This window comes from Cryptomeria japonica, chromosome 2 (genome assembly GCF_030272615.1).
Source record: "Cryptomeria japonica chromosome 2, Sugi_1.0, whole genome shotgun sequence".
NCBI lineage: Eukaryota > Viridiplantae > Streptophyta > Pinopsida > Cupressales > Cupressaceae > Cryptomeria > Cryptomeria japonica.
Genome location: NC_081406.1, coordinates 393,631,236 through 393,651,307, shown reverse-complemented (window position 1 = coordinate 393,651,307; position 20,072 = coordinate 393,631,236). Strand labels below are relative to the sequence as shown.

General features: G+C 36.8%; 1 protein-coding gene across 2 annotated transcripts in view; it reads right to left on the bottom strand.

Moving 5' to 3' along the window:
- The window catches only part of LOC131064464 (glutamate receptor 3.4), a 108,674-nt gene that overhangs the window by 15,463 nt on the left and 73,139 nt on the right, over positions 1-20,072 (bottom strand). The gene's annotated exons all lie outside the window — the stretch shown is intronic.

Sequence of the window (20,072 nt, the reverse complement as noted above, 5' to 3'; positions counted from 1 at the left end):
TGGGAACCAGAAGAACCTATGGAGTTACTCCCTTCAGCAGCAGGTTTTGTGATTTTATGAATGGCTGTCGTAAGCTGTCGGTTTTCCTCTTCTAGCTTGTCTTTCTTCGCAAGAAGATCATCACACCTTTGCACCAATGAAGCAACAGAAAACTGAGCATCATGTTTAATGACCTCATGCGTTTGTTTGCCCAACTCTATCCTCGTAACCTTATAATTAGCAGCTGACATTTTATCAAGTGGCTTATCTGCAATAGGTTCCACAATTTCAGCTACTTTCATCTTGTTGCTATCAACAGTTACCCTAGAGATAGTCTTGGCCTTCTTAGCAACTTTAGATCTGGACTGTTTCAATTGCTGATAGTCAAAGGCATCAGGTGAGATCTCTTGCTTCTTCCTTTTTGGGGTGAAAGAACTAAGCCATGGAGGCAAAGTCATCAACTCACTTCCAGTAGCAGCCGTAGGCAAAGGAGAAGCAGTTTCTGTTTGAATTACCGTGGTCACCCTAGGAGGAATATCTGTTTGGACAGCGACCACAGTTGCTAAGTTACCAATGGGCATGAAGATTGGCTCATGAATTCTTCAAAACCAAAAGTGGAAGTATCAATTTCTGATAACTGGATGCAAGTAGGAATATCCGTAGGAACTTTCAACACACTTTCTTGTTGTTGATCAGGAGATGGCTCGTATGCTGAAATGGGAACTGCATTCTGAGGAGACTCATCCACGAGCAAATTAGGAGGAGAAAGAGGCATCTCAATGGAAACTGGAGGAATGACCTCATGAGGCGAGTCTGAAACTGGAGACTTAGGAGCATCGTCAGATTGCTGCCCCTCTTCTGGATTATCCAGATCGATCACCTGAACATGGAGTCGTGATTTTTCCTTCCCACGAATAGTCGTCTCCTCAGGAGGAAGCACTACTGCACGACTGACTCGTAACTTGATCCTTGTGCCCGAAGATGAAGCACCCTCCTTGTTGTCGATGAATCTCAGATTTCCGTCCAAGAGGCCCCGTAGAATCATCTTCTTTACCAACCTTGATTTTGATGAGTCTAACAACATTACTTTTCAGCCATGCATTAGTGTTGGCCAAGATAGGCTGAAATCTGTCAAGGATGGAGATGCACTCCTTGTGTGACCATTGGATCAAAGGAAGTGGAGCTTCCTCAACCCTCCATGAAGTGTATTCAGGATCAAGTATATGCCCGTCATCAATCATCCCTTGTGGGATATCCGCCAAGTTCAAGTCAACAATTTGCTCAACAATGAGCCTGCAGTAATCCATCTTGAGGACTTCGCCTTCTGTGCGGAGATCTACCCAGATGTCTTCAATGCGATGAGCATGCACAAAAGATTTCTTGACCTTCTCCTTCATACCTCTATAATCAAAATCAGCTCTAGGTTTGAACCTTTTAAGCTTGATTTCCTACAATTCAGCCTCCATGGCCTTAGCCTTCATAGATGTGACAAGGGAGTATTGACCAATTTTCAATGGGTTTGTGGTAGAGATCCCCATTCCAACCTTGTGCTTAGCAAACTGAAAAGTGTGAACAGCCATGATCTGTCTTCCCAACTCCATAAGAATTATCTTATCGGTGGGGTATCTTGGAAGCATGTATGGCTGACCATCATAGCATCCTATCCTCATATAGGTGAAGGTGGGAAATTGCAGAAACAAACACCCATACTCAGACACCTTGACCCATGCCTCATCTGATACTCTTTTGTTCTTGAGATTTCTGTCAAACTGACACATGAAATATCCGAAGAATGCATCTTGGACCCCTCTAAAATGCAGTCTGCTGGGTTTCAATGGCAACTAGTCATAATATCCCCAAACTGGTATAAGCGAGCGATCACCCTTGGTAGAAAGACCTGGAAAGTGTCTAAGTGATGCTGCTAAATATACCCAATAAGAATTCATGAAGGTGGTCATGGTGGTAGGAACTGCTGCAAGTTGTTCGCACAAGGCATCGCTGATGACTTCCCCCCATGAAATGTGATGTGACTCTCGTATAAACATAATGAACTGATACATCCATGGCTCAAAGACATTGGAATGCTCAAGGCCCATCATCCTGCTGAGAAGAGTGATGGTGTCTCCTATCTCCCATTTGAAATCACAACGGTACAACTTTGCCCACCTTGAGAAGGAAGGACGTGGTTCTTGGATCCACCTATTGATGTGCCGCTTGCAATCTTTTTCCCTCTTTACGTAGTATTCCGCTGCACTTTCTTTGGTGATTTCCGTATAAACAGGTGTAGGAGGTATTCTGAAGACCTTCTCGATTGTATCCGCATCAAGACGAATTATAGCTTCACCATCATCATTTTTGATGACTCTTGATTCCTTGTCAAAATGATGGGCGCATGCAAGAACAAACTCAGGTTCTAGGGCAGCCACTGGGAAAGAAGATGCATGATGGATATGGCTGTCCAACAGCCGCTGCAAGTTATTATCCTGTGGATCTTCTACCCTGTTGATGAATTTTGCCATATCAACGTGCCCTATCTCCGTGTCTCTGATGCGATCCAAAGGAGAAGAAACCTAGGAAGGTGCAACCTCATTCTGATATTTGTCATATTTGTATTTCATTTTCTTTGGAGTTGGAGATGCCGGCAAATTTGACATTGATTGTGAACCTGGAATGCTGTGATGAAGACTTAAGAGAGTTAAGGCAACATCATAGTCAGCTGCAAATATCATTCTTTCTTCTCCAAATGGGTAAAACTTTGATTTTTGAATTTCACGATTTTGTGAGAGGAAGAGGGGAAATATGTAGAAATGGGAAAATCTTGACTTTGACCAATTTCGGATCTTGGGAGAATTTTCGCAAGTATACAAGTTGGAAAGAACATACATGCAATCGGGGTTTTAAAACCCGAATACAAGTGCACTTGTAAATTCGAAAATGGAGAAATGGACGAAAAATGAGATTTTGACTTGCGGGAAATGATGGAAATGAAAAGTACGGATATGGGGAACATGAATGGATAGAAATGGGAAAATCCGGGAAAGTCATTTTCATGAAAATGGGAAGAACTCTTCAACATGTAATCCAGTTTTCAAAACCCGAATTTGCAAGGGAGGGGTATTTCACACTTTTTAACTTGGAATTATAACCAAAAATGGTTAAATTCCTTAACTGTAGGGGAAGAACAAGAATTTCCAGCAAACTTGTAATCGGAATTAAAAATACCGAATACAAGTAAAGAGGGAGTTTTGGGAAGAACAATGCAATTCGAAAATTGCATACAAAGGGGAAAGATTTTTCTCACAAAACCGATTTTTGGGGGAAGAACAACACATATTTACAAATGCAACTAAGAAAGAAAACTAAGAAAGAAAGAAAATAATCAAATAAAGGAAAGAAAGGAAAGAAGCCATACCTTTCTTGAAAATGCAGATGCTTCTCCAAAAATGCAACAATCCTTGGAATGAAGAAGCAAAATCAATCAAGAAACCCAAACCGAAATGCCAATCTCTTAACACTTTTTTGCAAAAAACGTCTTATATGGAAAAACGTGGCACCAAGCAAGAGCAAAATCTCATAGAAAATGCTTGAATGCTTCTTAAACACACCTTGGTACTTCAAGCTAAAACGATCCATGTCCTCGAAGATGCGTGGTATTAAACACTTCCAATATGCAGCCATAATGATTCACGTGGAGGAAAAAACATGGCAACTATTGCATATTGGAGGGCATCATTAAATAGCTTAAAACTCCTCACAAACTCCACGCCTAGGTGAGAGAGGGCAAAATGATTTAGGAGTTTGCAGTTTGTTGAAGATTTAATCCCTCAAAATGTGGCATTAAAGAAAAATGTGGTTGCTGATTTAGGGCAAAAAACCAGTAAATGTATCCTCCAAATGTCACGAAAGGTGTCCAAGAATGCATGAAAATAGGATGCAAACCAAAACGCCTCCTTCCTCCAACAATCTCTCCACAAAATTTGCCTTGAAATGGTCAAAAATCGTTTTTTCTTGCATTTCGGGTTTTTTGGAGCAAAAGACAAGTTCGAATTTGCATAAAAGAATGCAAATCGGGTTTTTGGAAGAAGAATACAAGTTTTAATTTCACTTTTTCCACTTACAAGGCAAAATTGGGATTTTTTAGACAAATGACAAGTTTTATTTTTTACTTTTTCACTTGCCAAGCCAAAATCGGGTTTTTTTGGACAAATGACAAGTTTTATTTTTTACTTTTTCACTTGCCAAGCCAAAATCGGGTTTTTTTGGACAAATGACAAGTTTAAAATTGTCAAAAATAAACTTGCAAGGTAAAATCAGGTTTTTTGGAGCAAATTACAAGTTTTAATTACTTGTAAAAGGGAAATAAAATCCCTACAACAAGTTAGAAATACTTGCACATATGTAATGGGGATTTAAAATCCTTATTACATGCAAAAACCATTAAAGTAGGGGTTTTTTGACCAAACTACAAGTTAACTTGTAATTGAGTCAAAAAATCCCTATTTTAACCAAAAAAGACCAAAAAACAATAAAAAAGACAAAAACAAGAAAGGGAAATTTAAAACAAATTGCAAGTAACATCTTTTAATAAAGATGCACATTTAATAAGCTAAAAATTCCCCTACAACAACCCAAAACAATGAATATCATTAAAACTTGCAGTTTGAAGAAAATTCTCCACCTGCAGTCGGGGTTTTAAAACCCGAAATTGAAGGAAAGGCATAACAAACGAACCCAGAATTTGACGAAATTCGAAACATAGTTCGAGGATAGACTGAGGATTAAGCCAGTCCAAGGATTCGTCAAAATTCTGCCTCGGGAAGCATGCCATAGAGTAAGATTTTTCATTTTTTCACAAAAATTTTAACGTAGTGGTCCTTCATTTTTGGAAACAAAAATGAGGACAACATATATCTAGACCAAAAAGAAGATATGGTTATAGGAGTCTATTCATCGCACATATGCTTCAAATAGTATTGTAACCATCGAAGTAAAACAGAAACCTACAGGATCGATTATAACCAGATACAGACAAGTAAATCCCTTATGAATTTCCATCTGGTCGTACCTTTTGTTCCATCTGTCCACAGAGAAGCTGACCGTCGGGAGAGAGCCTTAACTGTCCAGATCAAATGTTTATTAGTAGGCCGAGGCTCAACCTTTAGATCGAGGCGTGAGCGTAGCAAACCGCTCTCCTCGACCAACGGGAGAGCCAACACAAAACAAAATAATGTGTATTGTAAAAGTTTAAAACTATTCTTCAAAAAGTAAGGGGAAGCTCCTTGAAACCTAACCAAACCTAAAACCTATTATAGACTGAAACTATGGACATAATTCACAAGTATGCCCACTATACAAGATTTCAATGGAGTATTTTGCATAAACGGAAATCACTAACTGACTATATTTTTGCCCAGATGCATGTGCCAAACTATCAACAGCAAAGCCCTATAGCAAGGTTTTTTGATATTAAGGAAAACATATAATTCGAGCACAAATGAATGCAACTTCTTACTGGCTAAAGCTTAGACCAATATTCCATTGTAATAAAAGGTTTGAAAGAGAAAAAAAATGAATGCTTACTATTGGCTAGTAGATCTACATCAACAAAAGAGAATTAAATGGATGAACATCATAGGATTTCAAGAAGTATATAGTTAAATCACATTCAAAGCTGCAATTGAAACAGACACACTTTGCCAAGACAAAGCTCAACTAAAAGTAATCTTCTTTCGATATACCTCCTAAAATTAGAAACATAAATCTCACAATAGCCAAATATCTAGTGAACACTAATTTCTGCTACAAAAGCTTCACATCAACTAACATTGAAATTATATGTGCCTAAGGTATTTATTTATAAGCTTATAAAGAATAGCTTTTTAGGGATTTAAAAATAATAATATTATCCCAAAAAGTACCACTTTGAAGTGAGCCTATTCCTAACTATAGAAAAAGTAGAAAGAAAACTAATCTAAAGCAAACTAATCCTTAATTACTAAAATACTAAACACCTAATAATAGGCTCTTTCTATCACTTTAGAAATAGCCACTGCTAGAGTTAACAATTGTAATGCAATCAATAACAAAACATCATATGCACATAAATGACCCTTTTTGTATCAACCTTTGACTTGAAACTCATGAGTTCTCTAGATCTTATGAAACTAATCAAAGCTTTGCACTTTTCTTGAGGATTTTGATGAAATCCTAAATTTGATATGCCAATCACTTTAAATTTGTAACTCTAATCTCTCTAATCCTAAGATGTAGAGTCAGGCCCTTGGTAACTTTGGTATCAGTCCAGTTTGAACCTGGTTGCAGTCCCGGTTCGATCTGCCTGTGGGTTCAGCCGAGGTGTGCCAAACAGAGCACCAGATCGTCCTAGGCAAACCCAGGTGCCCAACGCAGCTAAAAGTAAATTTTTTTTGCAAATTTCTATTTTTTTAGGTCTAGTTCACTTCATGACTTGTGTTGTAAACACACGTCCCATTGCAAATGGGGACCCCTTGTTTTTGGCTTGCTTAGTTGTTAGCTTAGTTGTTTTGCTTAGCTTGGCAGTAGTTTTGATCAATCCATGAAATAAGTAAGAGTGCAAAAGTTCGTCCTTGGAAAGGATATGTTCTGTAGTGATTTTTGTCATTGATGTCAATATTGTTTAAGTGGCTGTGTTTGAGCTTCTTGGCTGAGTGTGTGTTTGCATCAGCTAATATGTCAAATCAGACTGCCTCTCAGATTCTTTGCCATATCAGCTTTTGACCTTTCAAAGGAACTGAATTCTATGCTATCTTAATATTATTTGGCTACGGGTATATCCTTTTTGTCTGAATGCAGCCCACGTGGATAAGTGTCTATTACATATTCCCAGAATATGGTCGGTTCAGGTTTATAAATTAGTCTTGTATTAAACAAGTCCATGCGTTTCTTTCTGTCGGGAGCTGCTTGTAGTGTATTATGTGTGTGTGTGCGCGCATGGCAAATGGAGGAATCCGTGTCGTCTTTTTCTGGTGGTAAAACTTGTCGCATGGTTTTGTTTTTAAGTTGGTGTTTCTTTTTCTGGCTGGGCAGTTTTATTTCGCTGAGCAGTTTTATGATGATATGCTGTTCAAATCATCCTCAATGATTGAGCCATTTCTCAGTAGTGTGATACAATTCTTTATTGGCAGTTATCACAGGTGTTTTTGAATGATGCAATGCTGAACGTTTTTATTAGAAACATGTGCTGTTACTGTGAGTGGTTATAAATAAAGTTATGTGGTGGCATTTTGGGTGAAAAATAGTGGCCAAAAACAAATAACGTTTTCTGTATAAGTGACAGGTGCTTATTCCTGTTTCACGATTTTGTCATGAAGCCGTTTGTTAAAAAAAACACACGTCTAAAACATAATACTTTTCACGTTTTGCGCTCCATGTTGTGTGTTGTATTTTTGAAAACTATGATCAAATTATATCGTGTTTCTTTAAGAATGGAATTCTGGAGTTTTAGTTTGCTGTAAGTTGTGGGAGTTACGACTTTCTTAATCATCACACTGTCTTGTTTCAAAAGATAAAGCACAACTCTCCTGTTGGTGATGAGATTTGATAATAAAGCTGAAAGAGGATACGTTGTGTCATGGATGAACATTACCGGTTGTTGTAGTTTATATGATATATTCAGAATCGTTTTCTTTTAGCAGCTGAGACATTTTGGAGTGAGGTTGGATTCAGGAATTTCTATGTGTGGATAAGGTTTTTGAACAAAATATGGGATGTGAGAAAACGTATGTTAGAAATATAAAAAATTGTGAGACCGTTACTGTGTAGCTTGATATTGATTGTGTGCTTATTTGAAGTAGGGTCTGGTTTTTAAAGCCTGAAGCCTATTTTGTGTCATAAAAATCGAGGATGCAGGTATTGAAGTGTAATTTTGCCTTGAGTTAGGATGATATTGAAGATCTATTTTCTAAAATTAAGTCATGTTATAAAATTATAAGCAGCTACTTCAGATTGAGGAAGATGTACAATCTTTACACTCTGTTGTTTTTGTTGTGTGTATTATTTCAAGATGATGTGTTTCATCTGAGTTGGTGCTCAGACTGAGGTTGGAGCCTCTACTATTTTAGGAGTTGGTGCTAACATCTTTAACTTTGGGTTGGTGCCCATTTTTCATTAATGGAAGTTATTTGTACCTTGATTTATTACCTGAGAGGGTTTTCCACGAGATAAACACAGTGCCTACTCTATGAATGTTCTATCTGCTATCTTTGTGTGGCTTTATTTGTTAATATCTTTGAAATACTAATTCAAACACTCCCCCCCCCTCTCAATATTTTTGAGTTGTTTTTCATGTTCAAGTTAGGAATGGGTAGGTCAATTTAGGAAATCCAAGTCCAAAACCCATAAGTGAGTGATCTTCAAGATGAGGGATAGAGGGCAAAATCATGAGGAAATTCATTAAATTTGCTTGATAAAACATGAAATTTGAAAGTTGTCGAGGAAATAGGTTTGGAAGAAATGAAAGATGAAAGGAGAGAAGTTTATGGGATCAAGAGAAGAAGTTATCCAAGAGAGGTCGGATCTCCGACCCTCTTGGATACAGTTACGAGTCCACAATAAAATCATGAAAATTCCAAAGTTGAAATGAGGATTTTATCCTTGGATCAAAGTTGAAATAGGAATTTATTCTTGAAATAAAAGATGAAAGAAGAATTTTATCCATGAAATGAATGTAAATGTTTGTTCAATTTACAATTCAATATGCAAGATGTATTCTAATTTTATTCTTTATATATCTATGTATTTTATCTTAATTATAATTCTGACTATCTTCTTTGTTTGGCAGGTAAGAGGAGTATTTATTGATTTCGATATCCTCTTTCTCAAATGCCAAATGATATATATATATATATATGACGGGAGGATCAAGCAGTGCCTTGACCGGTCATGTCTTATGGACATGACCGATCAAGACACTACTTGATCACACCCTTTGGTATATGTCACGTATCCATTAGAAGAGAATAGATTTAAATAAATAAATATTGAAGAAAAGTGGGGTTCAGCATGAAAAAAATAAATATTTGGCATACATGTGAATATTAGGAGGGATTGAATTGGGTGGAGTGGGTCAAAAATGTTTTTAATGAAAACAGCTCATGTGCTATTGTGATAATGATAGCAATAAAATAATTTGTATAGAAAATTAGTTTTGAAATTTGAAATTTGACTCCCCAATAGTCTAATTTTTTATGACATCATATGCTACATGGCTGTTGACAAAACTAATTTATTTACTATTTTTAAAATTCCACCCGATATTAATCGGGACTCACGTAACATATTAACATATTAACCGATATGCCAATCGGTATTAATGATGGCGTTTGGCATTGCAAATTAACCAAAGTGAATCAGTGTCTATGTTAACCGACACCGATCACTAAGGGTTATATTCATTAACCGGTGCATTACTATGCCACCCGATAGCAATATGATAGTCTCTTGTTGAGAACACATCCGATATAGATTGGGATAGATGGTTAATTAGGTAACTATCGTTGATTACCAATATGCCATGATATGATTATCGATATTGATATACATGAGGAATAATCATCAATTAAAATAGCTTGAAGTTTTTCTTAATGGTTTAATCGATAGGATAAATGATTGAATGAGAGACTTCATTTATCTCTCATTCAATCATTTATCTTACCGTAGCTACCATGCATTAACAATGAAAAGGAAATAAGGGTTTTCATCCAAGGAATGACATTGTGAAAGAAAAAAATCACTCAAAAATCCAAGATGAAGGATTAATTTCTGATGGAATTTGATAGGGAAATCATGTCCAAGGTGGATTGCTGCTAGGAAATCCACATCAAAGGAGAAATCCTGCCCAAGAATCCTTGTCTAAGTCAAAATCTTGCCTAGAAATCCAAGCATACAGCAGAAATTCGCATGGAATAAATGCATGAACACATGAATCCCGCCATGAAGTGAGTGTAATGTCCCCTATTAGATTTAAGCTTGTTTTAACCAAAATTAATCCATCCCCACATACTTATGACTTAAAGTACATTGACTAGGAGACCAAACCATCTTAACCGGAATTCAATCAGTGATAACATAATCTTCTTCTTGATATTGAATTGATAATTCAATCAAATTTATAATCTCACATTTATTTGTTCATTCAAATTACTATTGCTATATATAAATATATATATTTAAGTTCAGATAGTATTACACTGTGGTTTTACTGTAGAGTAGTTTCTAAAGATATTGTATTAATCATAGTTGAAAAACTCGGACTCGGCAATGACTCGGCAAGCCCAAAATTTTTTTAAAACTCGGGAAAAAACTCGGCAATAACTGGGTAACTTTATCGAACATTTGAAAATACAGTCATATAATAATATTACATTTTAACTAGTTATTCGGTCATATAATAATATTACATTTTTATTCGTGCTCAAAAACCAGATGAAAACCTTGGCGCATTCTGTCTCATGGACAAAAAATAGAAGTTGCGAATCAAATTTGTAATTCCTGACGAGTTTTTGTCAAGAAATAGGGTTTAACCTGCGAGGTTTCGCGAGTATTTCCTCAAAAACGCTGCATGCTTTTATAGAAACTCGGAGCCGAGTTTAATGGCGAGTGACTCTGCCAGGGTTTTGACCTGTGAGTACTCACGAGTTTTTGAAAAACCCGTAGAGTTTTTCATCTATGGTATTAATTATAATTATTATATTAATATCTATTATTGTATCAATATCCATATTTATAACCCTTCCTTAATTCTTATCAGATTTGAGTATATATATATATAAATAAATAAATTAATTAATTATACCAATAATTTATGTATTTGCTAATTACTTATTCTATAGATTATTAATATTACTACTACTTAAAAATATTAATTATTAATGATATTTTTAATGGTTGGGAAAGACAGACAGATCTGATGTGGTCTGCCAATATGTATATAATTTGAAATGTAACTCATACGTATTGCAGTCTATAATAATATTACTATAAAAATTTTGCATACAGACATTGTATCGGGTTTCATATATTAGGCATACGTATCAAGCACATCCCCTATGCATACCACCTAGAACCAAGATGTAACTGGCTGGAACTTCATAACAGTTTTGAACTGATCTGATCAGATTAACTATACTAATGCCCAATCCTCTGTATATCCTGCATATTCGTCCCCCTTTTTTGACGGAGTGGATTGATGGCCTTCTTGTATCTTGCAATTAGAAAGGGACGCACTTCTTCACATGCGATGATACACCTCTTTTACTAACAACCTTCTTCATAACAGATCATGCCTTTTGGTTTATCAATTTAGTTAGTTGTGCAATCGCTACCACTTATCATTAATAACTATTGTTTGATTGTAACCTTTGTGCCATTTCGAATTATTGATTTATTTGAATCGATGCCTCAATAATATCAATCCTTTCTTATTGATAATTGAATAATTATTCAACTGCTGCCATCCAATCATAGTCGTTGACTTATATTAGGCTTGAAAAATTATTATAGATAACTAATTGTATTTATGTCATTGTTGTCTGAGGCATAGAAATTGATAGATGGGGTTGACTAGTCTTCATCGACTTATTTCCCAACAATTGCTGATTGTATGTAGTCACAGCTTCTCATACTTTATGAACTGATCGGACTACGTGATGTTTCCCTTGTATGTTGTTTGTCACAGTTTATCAAATTCCCAAATAGAGGTGTGCGTCATTGTTCCTTGGTGTGTTGCACTATGCTTTGGATCATGCCCTGTTAATATTTTGATAATCACCTGAAAGAGTAGAGATCCATTCCAAGCCTCCTATGACTTTCTTAGGCTTATTGTTACATGATAGTCTTTGTTCTATAATCATCCTTATGCATCCATAATATATCTTGAGAATATCAATCATCGGTTAGTGTTTATTTTATTTGAATATTTGAAAGATATTATTAGTAATAAATATTGATAATAATATTTAATTAAATAAATAATTATTTGTTGGTAATATATATATATATATATATATATATATATTAAATAATATTAATAATTACTTAATTTAGTATATATATGACGATCAAGGAGGGGACATGACAGTGAGTGTAGAACACATATTTATTACTCAAAGGGGGCGGCAAGGGGGGTGAAGGGGTGAGTCAATAGTATACAAATCTCAAACTCTTATGCACATGTCTTTTGAACAACTTTAAAAAGCTTTGAACTAAAAGACTGAAATGAAAATATCAAACTGAAATTTGAAAGTCACATCACACTATGAGACCAATGCACACAAACAACTACGTGAAACCAAAGATGGGAAAACCACAGTGAGAAATGCTGCTAGGATCTATCATCATAATCCAGCCTCATAGTTGAAATGATTACAAAGCTTTTAGGGCACCAACCCCAAGGAATTATCAAAAATTCCTTCTAAGAGCACCAACTCCCATACACAAACTTCTAAGTCTGAGCACCCACTCAGCATCCTTAGGTACCCACCATAAGAATGATACAATCAAAATATTTCTGAGTTCAACTGCAATATTCTACTCTACAAATTTTGAAGATATATAAGCAAAATATTACAAATAGAAAATTTGTCACTGTTCAAATATGTTAATCTAGCAGCGGAGCTCTATCCAAGTTGCTTTTGGAGTATGGGTCCTCAAGGTAGCTTGTAATGGCTGAACAATGATGTTTCAACTATTGTTAAGATGTAATGAACTTCACTGCACACACTTGATTTCCAATATCGATGACTTGATTCAGTTTGTGACCTCATTTTTACTTCAAGTCTATCTTTTCTCATTGGGGTTGGTTTGTGGGGTATAGACCATAGATTTTGGGTTCGATCTGGACAATCATCCTTGAAATGTTCAAGAACATTTCCCAGTCGAGTCACCATTTGTTGTGCGTATTGCACCACATCCCCATCCTTTTGACAGGGACCCCCATTTTGCTTACCCTGGTAAAAGAGAGAGGAAACAACCAAAATTGTTGAGCTTGTCAAAGCCTTCCATGGCCAATAATGCATTGAATGTGGGTCATTTGTGCTTTAAAGTTTGAATGTTTTCCTTCAGACCGCCTGCAATCACCAAAATCCGCGTGTAGGAGAGAGTAATCCTGAAATTGAAGAAATTCGGCATTTTGGCGAGTTTAGCAAAGGGATAAGCAAACTACGCCTTGGACTAAAATCATAGAATCCTCCAAAATTGGCCGAGTTCTTTCCCAACAATGGACTTAGAATAGGCGTAGAAGAGAAACTCAATGTTTTCTGTAAGTTTTGCGAAGTGCAAGGAGGAAGACATTTAAAGGTCAAAACTCGCACACTTTCCTTTGTAAACCCGAGACACTTAAGAAGCCCTAGCTTTTGCGAGTTTGAAATCATGCATTTTCATAAAAAAAGCCTGAACTTCTCATATCCGAAGGGACAAAGGAGAAACTCGACACTTTTACTAGTTTTCTGAGAAATAATAAAGTTCACATTCCCACTCATGAAGCTGAATTTGCAAAAGCAAAAAAGAGCCAAGCTTTAAAATCACGCTTTTCACCCAATAGGCCGAGTTGGCAAAGGAGTTGCCCAAGTTAAAAGCGCATATAAAGGCAAACTCGGCGATTTTAATCATTTTGTAAAAGATCAAAAATCACGCATTTTCTTGAAGAAGCCCGAGTTTTGCACGTTGAAGGGGACGTATAACGAAAGAGTTAGCATCTTTATTTGTTTTGCTAGGAGTAAAAAGCTCATGATTCTCTTTATAAACCCGAATTCCTCCCCAACGCAACTAATCATGCAAAGTGAAGGGCGAACAAATTAAAGTTCGGTGTTTCAAGCCAAATTGCAAGATTGGCGCCAAGTTTGCATTCTCCTTTTAAACGCCGAATTTACATCACGATAAAATGCCAAAGAAAATCAAATCATTTGATCCAAAGGGCATTTAAAGAGTTTCGACACTTATTTGCTAAATTTATTTAATTTTTCTAAGTGATTAATTCAAGTTGAAATTGATTGTTTGCAAATCGACATCGTTGGGAAGGGCTAAGGTGGCAACCGAAAGCGTAGGTTGAGGGCATGATCGCAATCAATGCCGGGAAGCGAAGTCGCAGTACGTGGGATAAAAATGCTGATCACAAAGCACGAGGATATGCCCCACTACTGAACCACAAGTTGAAATCCACCCTTAGGACTGAAGATAGAAGAACACACAAAATGGTACAAGTGTATGCATTCTAAGAAATACACAGCTGGAATTGATTCCTGAAAATCAATTTTCTTGTAAAACTGAATTGTTTTAATGTAAACAACTACCTGTGGGACCCCTATTAATGCAAAATAAAAGAAGGGTACACAGGTCAGTTACTCCTCAGCTACTTGATTGACCAAATTGATGTCAAATAGTGGTCGGTAGCTGAGGAGGTGGTTGGGAGGACAACTAAAAGTTAATGGGCATGGGTTAAAGTTGCCAAGCTTCTAGAAGGCAGATTGCAACCTTTGGATGCAGTCAAACCTTTGGATGCAGTCAATCCTGGCCTTTCATTCAAATTGTAAAATCTATAAAAAGGGCATTACCTCACATTGTAAAGGGTTAGACAGCTAGAGGTTAGAAGGTTAGATTTTAATAGTTAGAAATTTTAGATAGTTAGAAGTAGTTGTAGTTAACAGATTAGGAATGGAATAGAACTACTGTAAGAAATTGTTGTAATGACAACTAAAATCAATATATGAACATTGAAGAATGGTGTTTGTTATTTTGGTTTTCTTTTGTTTGCATGGTTTCCCTTCAGCTGGTTAGAATTAGAGTTCAATGATTTTAATAGGGAAGTGTGAGGGTATTTGATGCATTTGAGGTTCATACCATTGGGGGCCTGCTAATTGTAGGCCACCGTGTATGGTTAGTCTGAACATTACTATTGTGCTTAGTTGAATTGTAGGTGTTTGTTTTGGGCTGCGCCAGAATTAGGTGCCTAAATGAATTCGTGCAATTGAAAATCCTTCATTCCCTTGGAGCTTGCACTATCCCTGCAAAGTTGTGAGTATATCTCTGGCGAAGCAGGGGTTAGTTTATTTGAAATCTGTCTACCCGCAGCACCGACCATTTCTATCATTGCACTTAGGTCTCCTAAACCCTTCTCTTTGCTTTTATTTTCCCCAGTCCAAGAATCGTAGCATTGTTAGATGCAGACCAGCTTGTTGTAAACTTAAGCCCCTTGTGTTACCAACAAAACACATAAATCGCTGAGCTATCCCACAGTCAAGACCTGACATTTGGAATCTTGAGGTTGTCCCCTTTGATCATCTAAAACAGCATTAGGGATTTTCTTACACAAGGGAGGATAGGATACTCAGCATTCTATTTTGTGTTGACCAGAGAGTGGTTGTAATCCGACTTTAGCCACATCAACACATGTCATCAAGATATTGAATTTAAAATTCAAAGTGTAAAGGTCCACACCTAGGCTCACACCTTAAGTCTTGGCACACACCTCAACAAAGGGAACTCTAATTTCAAAATGCAATGTACCCAACATTTTTTCTATCTTCACAATCTAATAATTATAATTATGAACCTTGAGGCTTTGATCGACGGGTCTAATGGATTTATTGCAATGCAATGCTAGTCTTAGAAAACTTAATTCGTGAGATTTGTATGGATTTGGAATGGAAGATAAAATCTTCTTATTCAATATAATATTAAATATGCAATGAATCTAAGTTCTTTGTGATCTACAAAGTATAGTTTCAGATCTTAATCAAGTAAGATTGCTGTCCCTGTTCTATCTTTATGATCATGTGATTGGCTTGGTCGTGAATCTAATCTAACTTGGAATTTTTGTTGCTTTTCCTGATATAATCTTGTAATCATGCAACCTTGATGCTATTTCAGTTATACCTCCTTTATGCGTGCACCTTTAACCTTGTAATGGAATGGGTTATCACCCTCTTTGCACTAGGTTGATACCTGGCTTGAATGAGCATATAGATATACAAAAGTATATGAAAAAACAAATATTCCATGCTTTTGAAGAACTTGCGATTGCCTTTAAATACCCCCACAATGAGGCATGATGTGAGAAGTTGTGTCTCACTTTCACATCCTTGCAACAATTAACTAATTTGTGCCTCTTCATTACGACCTAGTTAGTCATTAGTATATTAACTAATGCAGATCCTAGTGATTTATAGAAGACAATCTCTATTTGGGGTCGAACTGAATTACTTCCTTTGTCAGTGATTGTGCAAAAAACTATGATCTGTTTTGTCTCCTTATTGACAATGATAAGGTGCAAATTATGTCTTGCACTGATCCGTTTCTTCCTTCCATAGGCAATCGACCCCATATATTTAACTAACCAAAATGAACGTCCTTGGCATGCCACGCCATTGGACCATACAAGGTTCTTTTTGCTTGTTCTATTTAAGAAATGGGACAGTGATATTACAGTTTGCCCTCCTTGAAATTGCTTGGCCACAAGCAACCTTAGATTGTTTCTTTTCCACTTTAAGGCTTGGTAGTCGATGCACCTATTGATGTGTTTTTAGGCATGATCGAACACAGAATAAAATACCAAAGTATTTTACCCTCTTTAACAAAATCATCTCAGATGCTAAAGATCTGATCAACTAAGACGATTCCAAGGTTTCTACAGTCAATTCTTGACATGTGGGTAACTCAATGGGTTTGATGTGAATTGATGTTTTCACTTGGGTACTTACACAACTGTTCTTGATGATGTCAAACTTATCATGAATGGAGTAGGCTTGCCAATGATTTCAAATGACTTATGATTTTACAATTAAGCTCTCAATCTATTCTAACAAAAGGTTTAAATAAAATGCAAAAGCATGAGGGTTTAGAAGTTCTATACGAATCCTATCTAACCTAGAATGTAAGAGGTAATAAACGACTCAATGAAATTCAACTAGGCTAGGTTTCACCATCATGAACAATTCAACAAAAGATTATTGCAATCATCTTACGTAAATTTATAGATATTCAAATTACCACCATCAACATCAATACCATCAAGGTAATGCATACCAATGGATGAGCAATAATTGAACTTAAGTTCAATTCAAATTCTAGATGACCACACAAGGCAAAATTACAATCAGCAAGAAGCTAGTGGTATGGATTAAACGAATTTCATTCAAATACATTCAACACTTCTTTCATCCAATCTAAAATACTTGAAACAAATTCTAATCTAAATTTGGAGGAAATGAGAACCACAAATGCTTCAAATCTCAACAAAATCACCAAATTTCAATGATTATATTCAAACTTGCAGTATGTAGATGACAATTCTCAAAAACTCTCTCTTACAAATGAGGCAAATGGGTTTATATAGAGTCTCATACAGAAAATGAACGGCCAAAATTCATTTTGGAATCAAGGGCCCAGATCATGCCAACACTACCCTAATTAGGGTTTACATCAAAATGTGGAATAAAAAAAGGAAGTCCAATGGGATGACGCCCAATCATCAAGTAGGGAATCTTCTAGGCTTGCATCCCCATCTCTAGTTGCATACTTAATGAATCTAGCTAAGACTGAGTTGAGTTCCTCCATTGTAACACTGGGTAGACATTCCTGCTGCAAATCAACCACATCCAAGGCATCTGAGCAAGCATCAAAAATGCTTTCCTAATTGAGCATAAGCCTCTACAAGTTGTTGATGTGAACCATGAGAGAAACCAAGTCATCTAGTTGATTCTTGCTTAAATATTCCAACTGCTTGTAGTAAATAAACTTCATCTTTTCTTTCAACTCTTCCAGGTTCAAACTGTTGGAAGCATGGACATATTGTCCTAATAACTCTTCAATAGATTTAAGGATCCTAGATTGTATCTCTTGGATTGATCCTTCCATCTCAATGGACTCCTGCTTCGCATGATCATATACTGACTTTCGCATGGCCAAATACCAACCATGGAAATCATAAAGATTGCCTTCCTAAACAACTCCCTCTTGGATCAATGTGGACATAGGAATTCGCTTCAACACCCTAAGGCGAGGAATAGTCTTCTCCTACACTAGTTGGAAATCTTCCCAAACTCCTTCCAAGTACCGCATCTTGAATATGAGCATCACTATCTTATCAAATTCTTGGACAAAGTGAGCTGGGAAATCCTCTGCTTGCTTCGAAACATCCTCTATCCATTTTCCAACCTCTTGATATGTATGTCTCATCACCTCATGATCAAAGGAGGGATCCATGAGCAATAGCAATGGGTGAGATAAAAGTAGGATCCTCACGTCTTAGGGAATTCATCCCTTCAATATACTCTTTGAGTCTCCTGTTCTCACTCTCAAGCATCTCTTTCTTTTCAATAGTCCTATCCAATCGTGCCTCAATTGCCTTGACTATATCATCGAGCTCCTGGAACTCTTGCTTCTTCTTAGTAGGTCCAAGGTCAATTGTGGTAACTTGATAATCCATAGGAGTGACCACATCTATGGTCTTATCACTTGTTGGCACGACCACTTGTGCAATGCGTGCTCCTGTATCATCTCTAGTAATCCTAGAGAATATCTTCGCTTTCTTTTGCTCCTTTACCTTGCCAACCCTAGCTAGGAAGTCATCAATATCTTACGCAGGTTGTGCCTCTATCACTTTCCTCTTTTCCATTCAACTCAGCAACCAATCGGGAATGGTAGAGAATTCCATCCCATCCTCAAGGTGTTGATCTTCATCAAGTCCTCTCAAGGCTGAAATAACATCATCATCTATATCCTTATCCTTAGTTAAATCTACCACATTGTTGCTCAAATCAAACTCCAACTGAACTGTGGAGGATCCTAGTTGTTCTTCATCATCCTCATGTGGTACTGATTGTGCCGTAGCATGTAATTCTCGGTCATTCTCCAGTAGAATTTCCGAGTCGAATCCCCGTTCGGACTCATTATCTTTCTCTGTCATATTATTCTCCTTCACAGATGAGGAACTCATGGTAGATTGGGGAGTGCTAGACTTGTGTTTTTTGTGCATTGACTCCTAGCAAACAATCTCCTTGCCTTTAGCTTGTGAACCTCCTAGCATACCTTTTCTCCTTTTGGGAGCTTGACTCTCCTCATTGTTATGTGTTCTAACATTGCTTATCGCTCTTTCGTCATCATTGGGAGTAGACTCCTCATTTCTCATCTTCTCATAGGTAAAGGTGATCTTTAGTTTTCTCAACTCATTCATGTACTTGTCCACCCATTCCCTGGAGTAATCATTCACATCTCTCATCAAAATATTTAAATCTACCAACTAAGGTTGTGTCCAACTAGGTGACGGGATAGGCTTGTCCTTCTCATTTTCATATTGCAGATGGATGTGATCCCCATCATCTTGCACCTGATCTAGAATGGAGAAAAAGATGCACTTCCTCGTTAAGTCCACTAACATACGAGATCACATCTTCCTTCTAATTACAAACTCATCCATGAGATTGGCCCAATAGTCTTTGATGTCAATCCTATGCATAAACTTCCCTCCCTTAATTGTTAAAATTCTCTAAAAAGAATCGCATCAATCCTTGCCTCTATAGATTCCAAGATGGTAGAATTCTAATTCCTCATTGACCGTCTCAGTTGCAGATGTGGCGTGGCATACCTCCATCTTTCCAAACATGATACGAAAAGTTATCCCTGTTCTATGCTTCACCTTTTGGATGAAATCATATTATAAAAGTTGTCTCACTACCTCAAGAAAAACCATTTTGTCCGTCGGATACCTAGGAAGCTTGTATGGTTCTAATGTGAATCCCTGAATCCTTAAGTATGTGAAGGTAGGAAACTAGATATACCATGATCCGTACTTCTCTATAAGTGTCGTTGCCTCTTTAGACAACCGTTTATGTATCCTTCCTTGTAGCAGCCTTGTGATGTACATGGTGAAAGCATCGTTCACCCTTTTGTAATGTTCAATTTCATGTAGATGGAGTTGCAAATAGCACTCATAAACTCTGTATTGTCCTAGACCATTCCCAACTTTGCCCTTGCATATCAATCCTTTGTACACAACATATCTGGCAAGTATGTAGACAAGGTAGGAAGTCATATTGAATGTCCTTGTTTTCTCCAAACCTCTC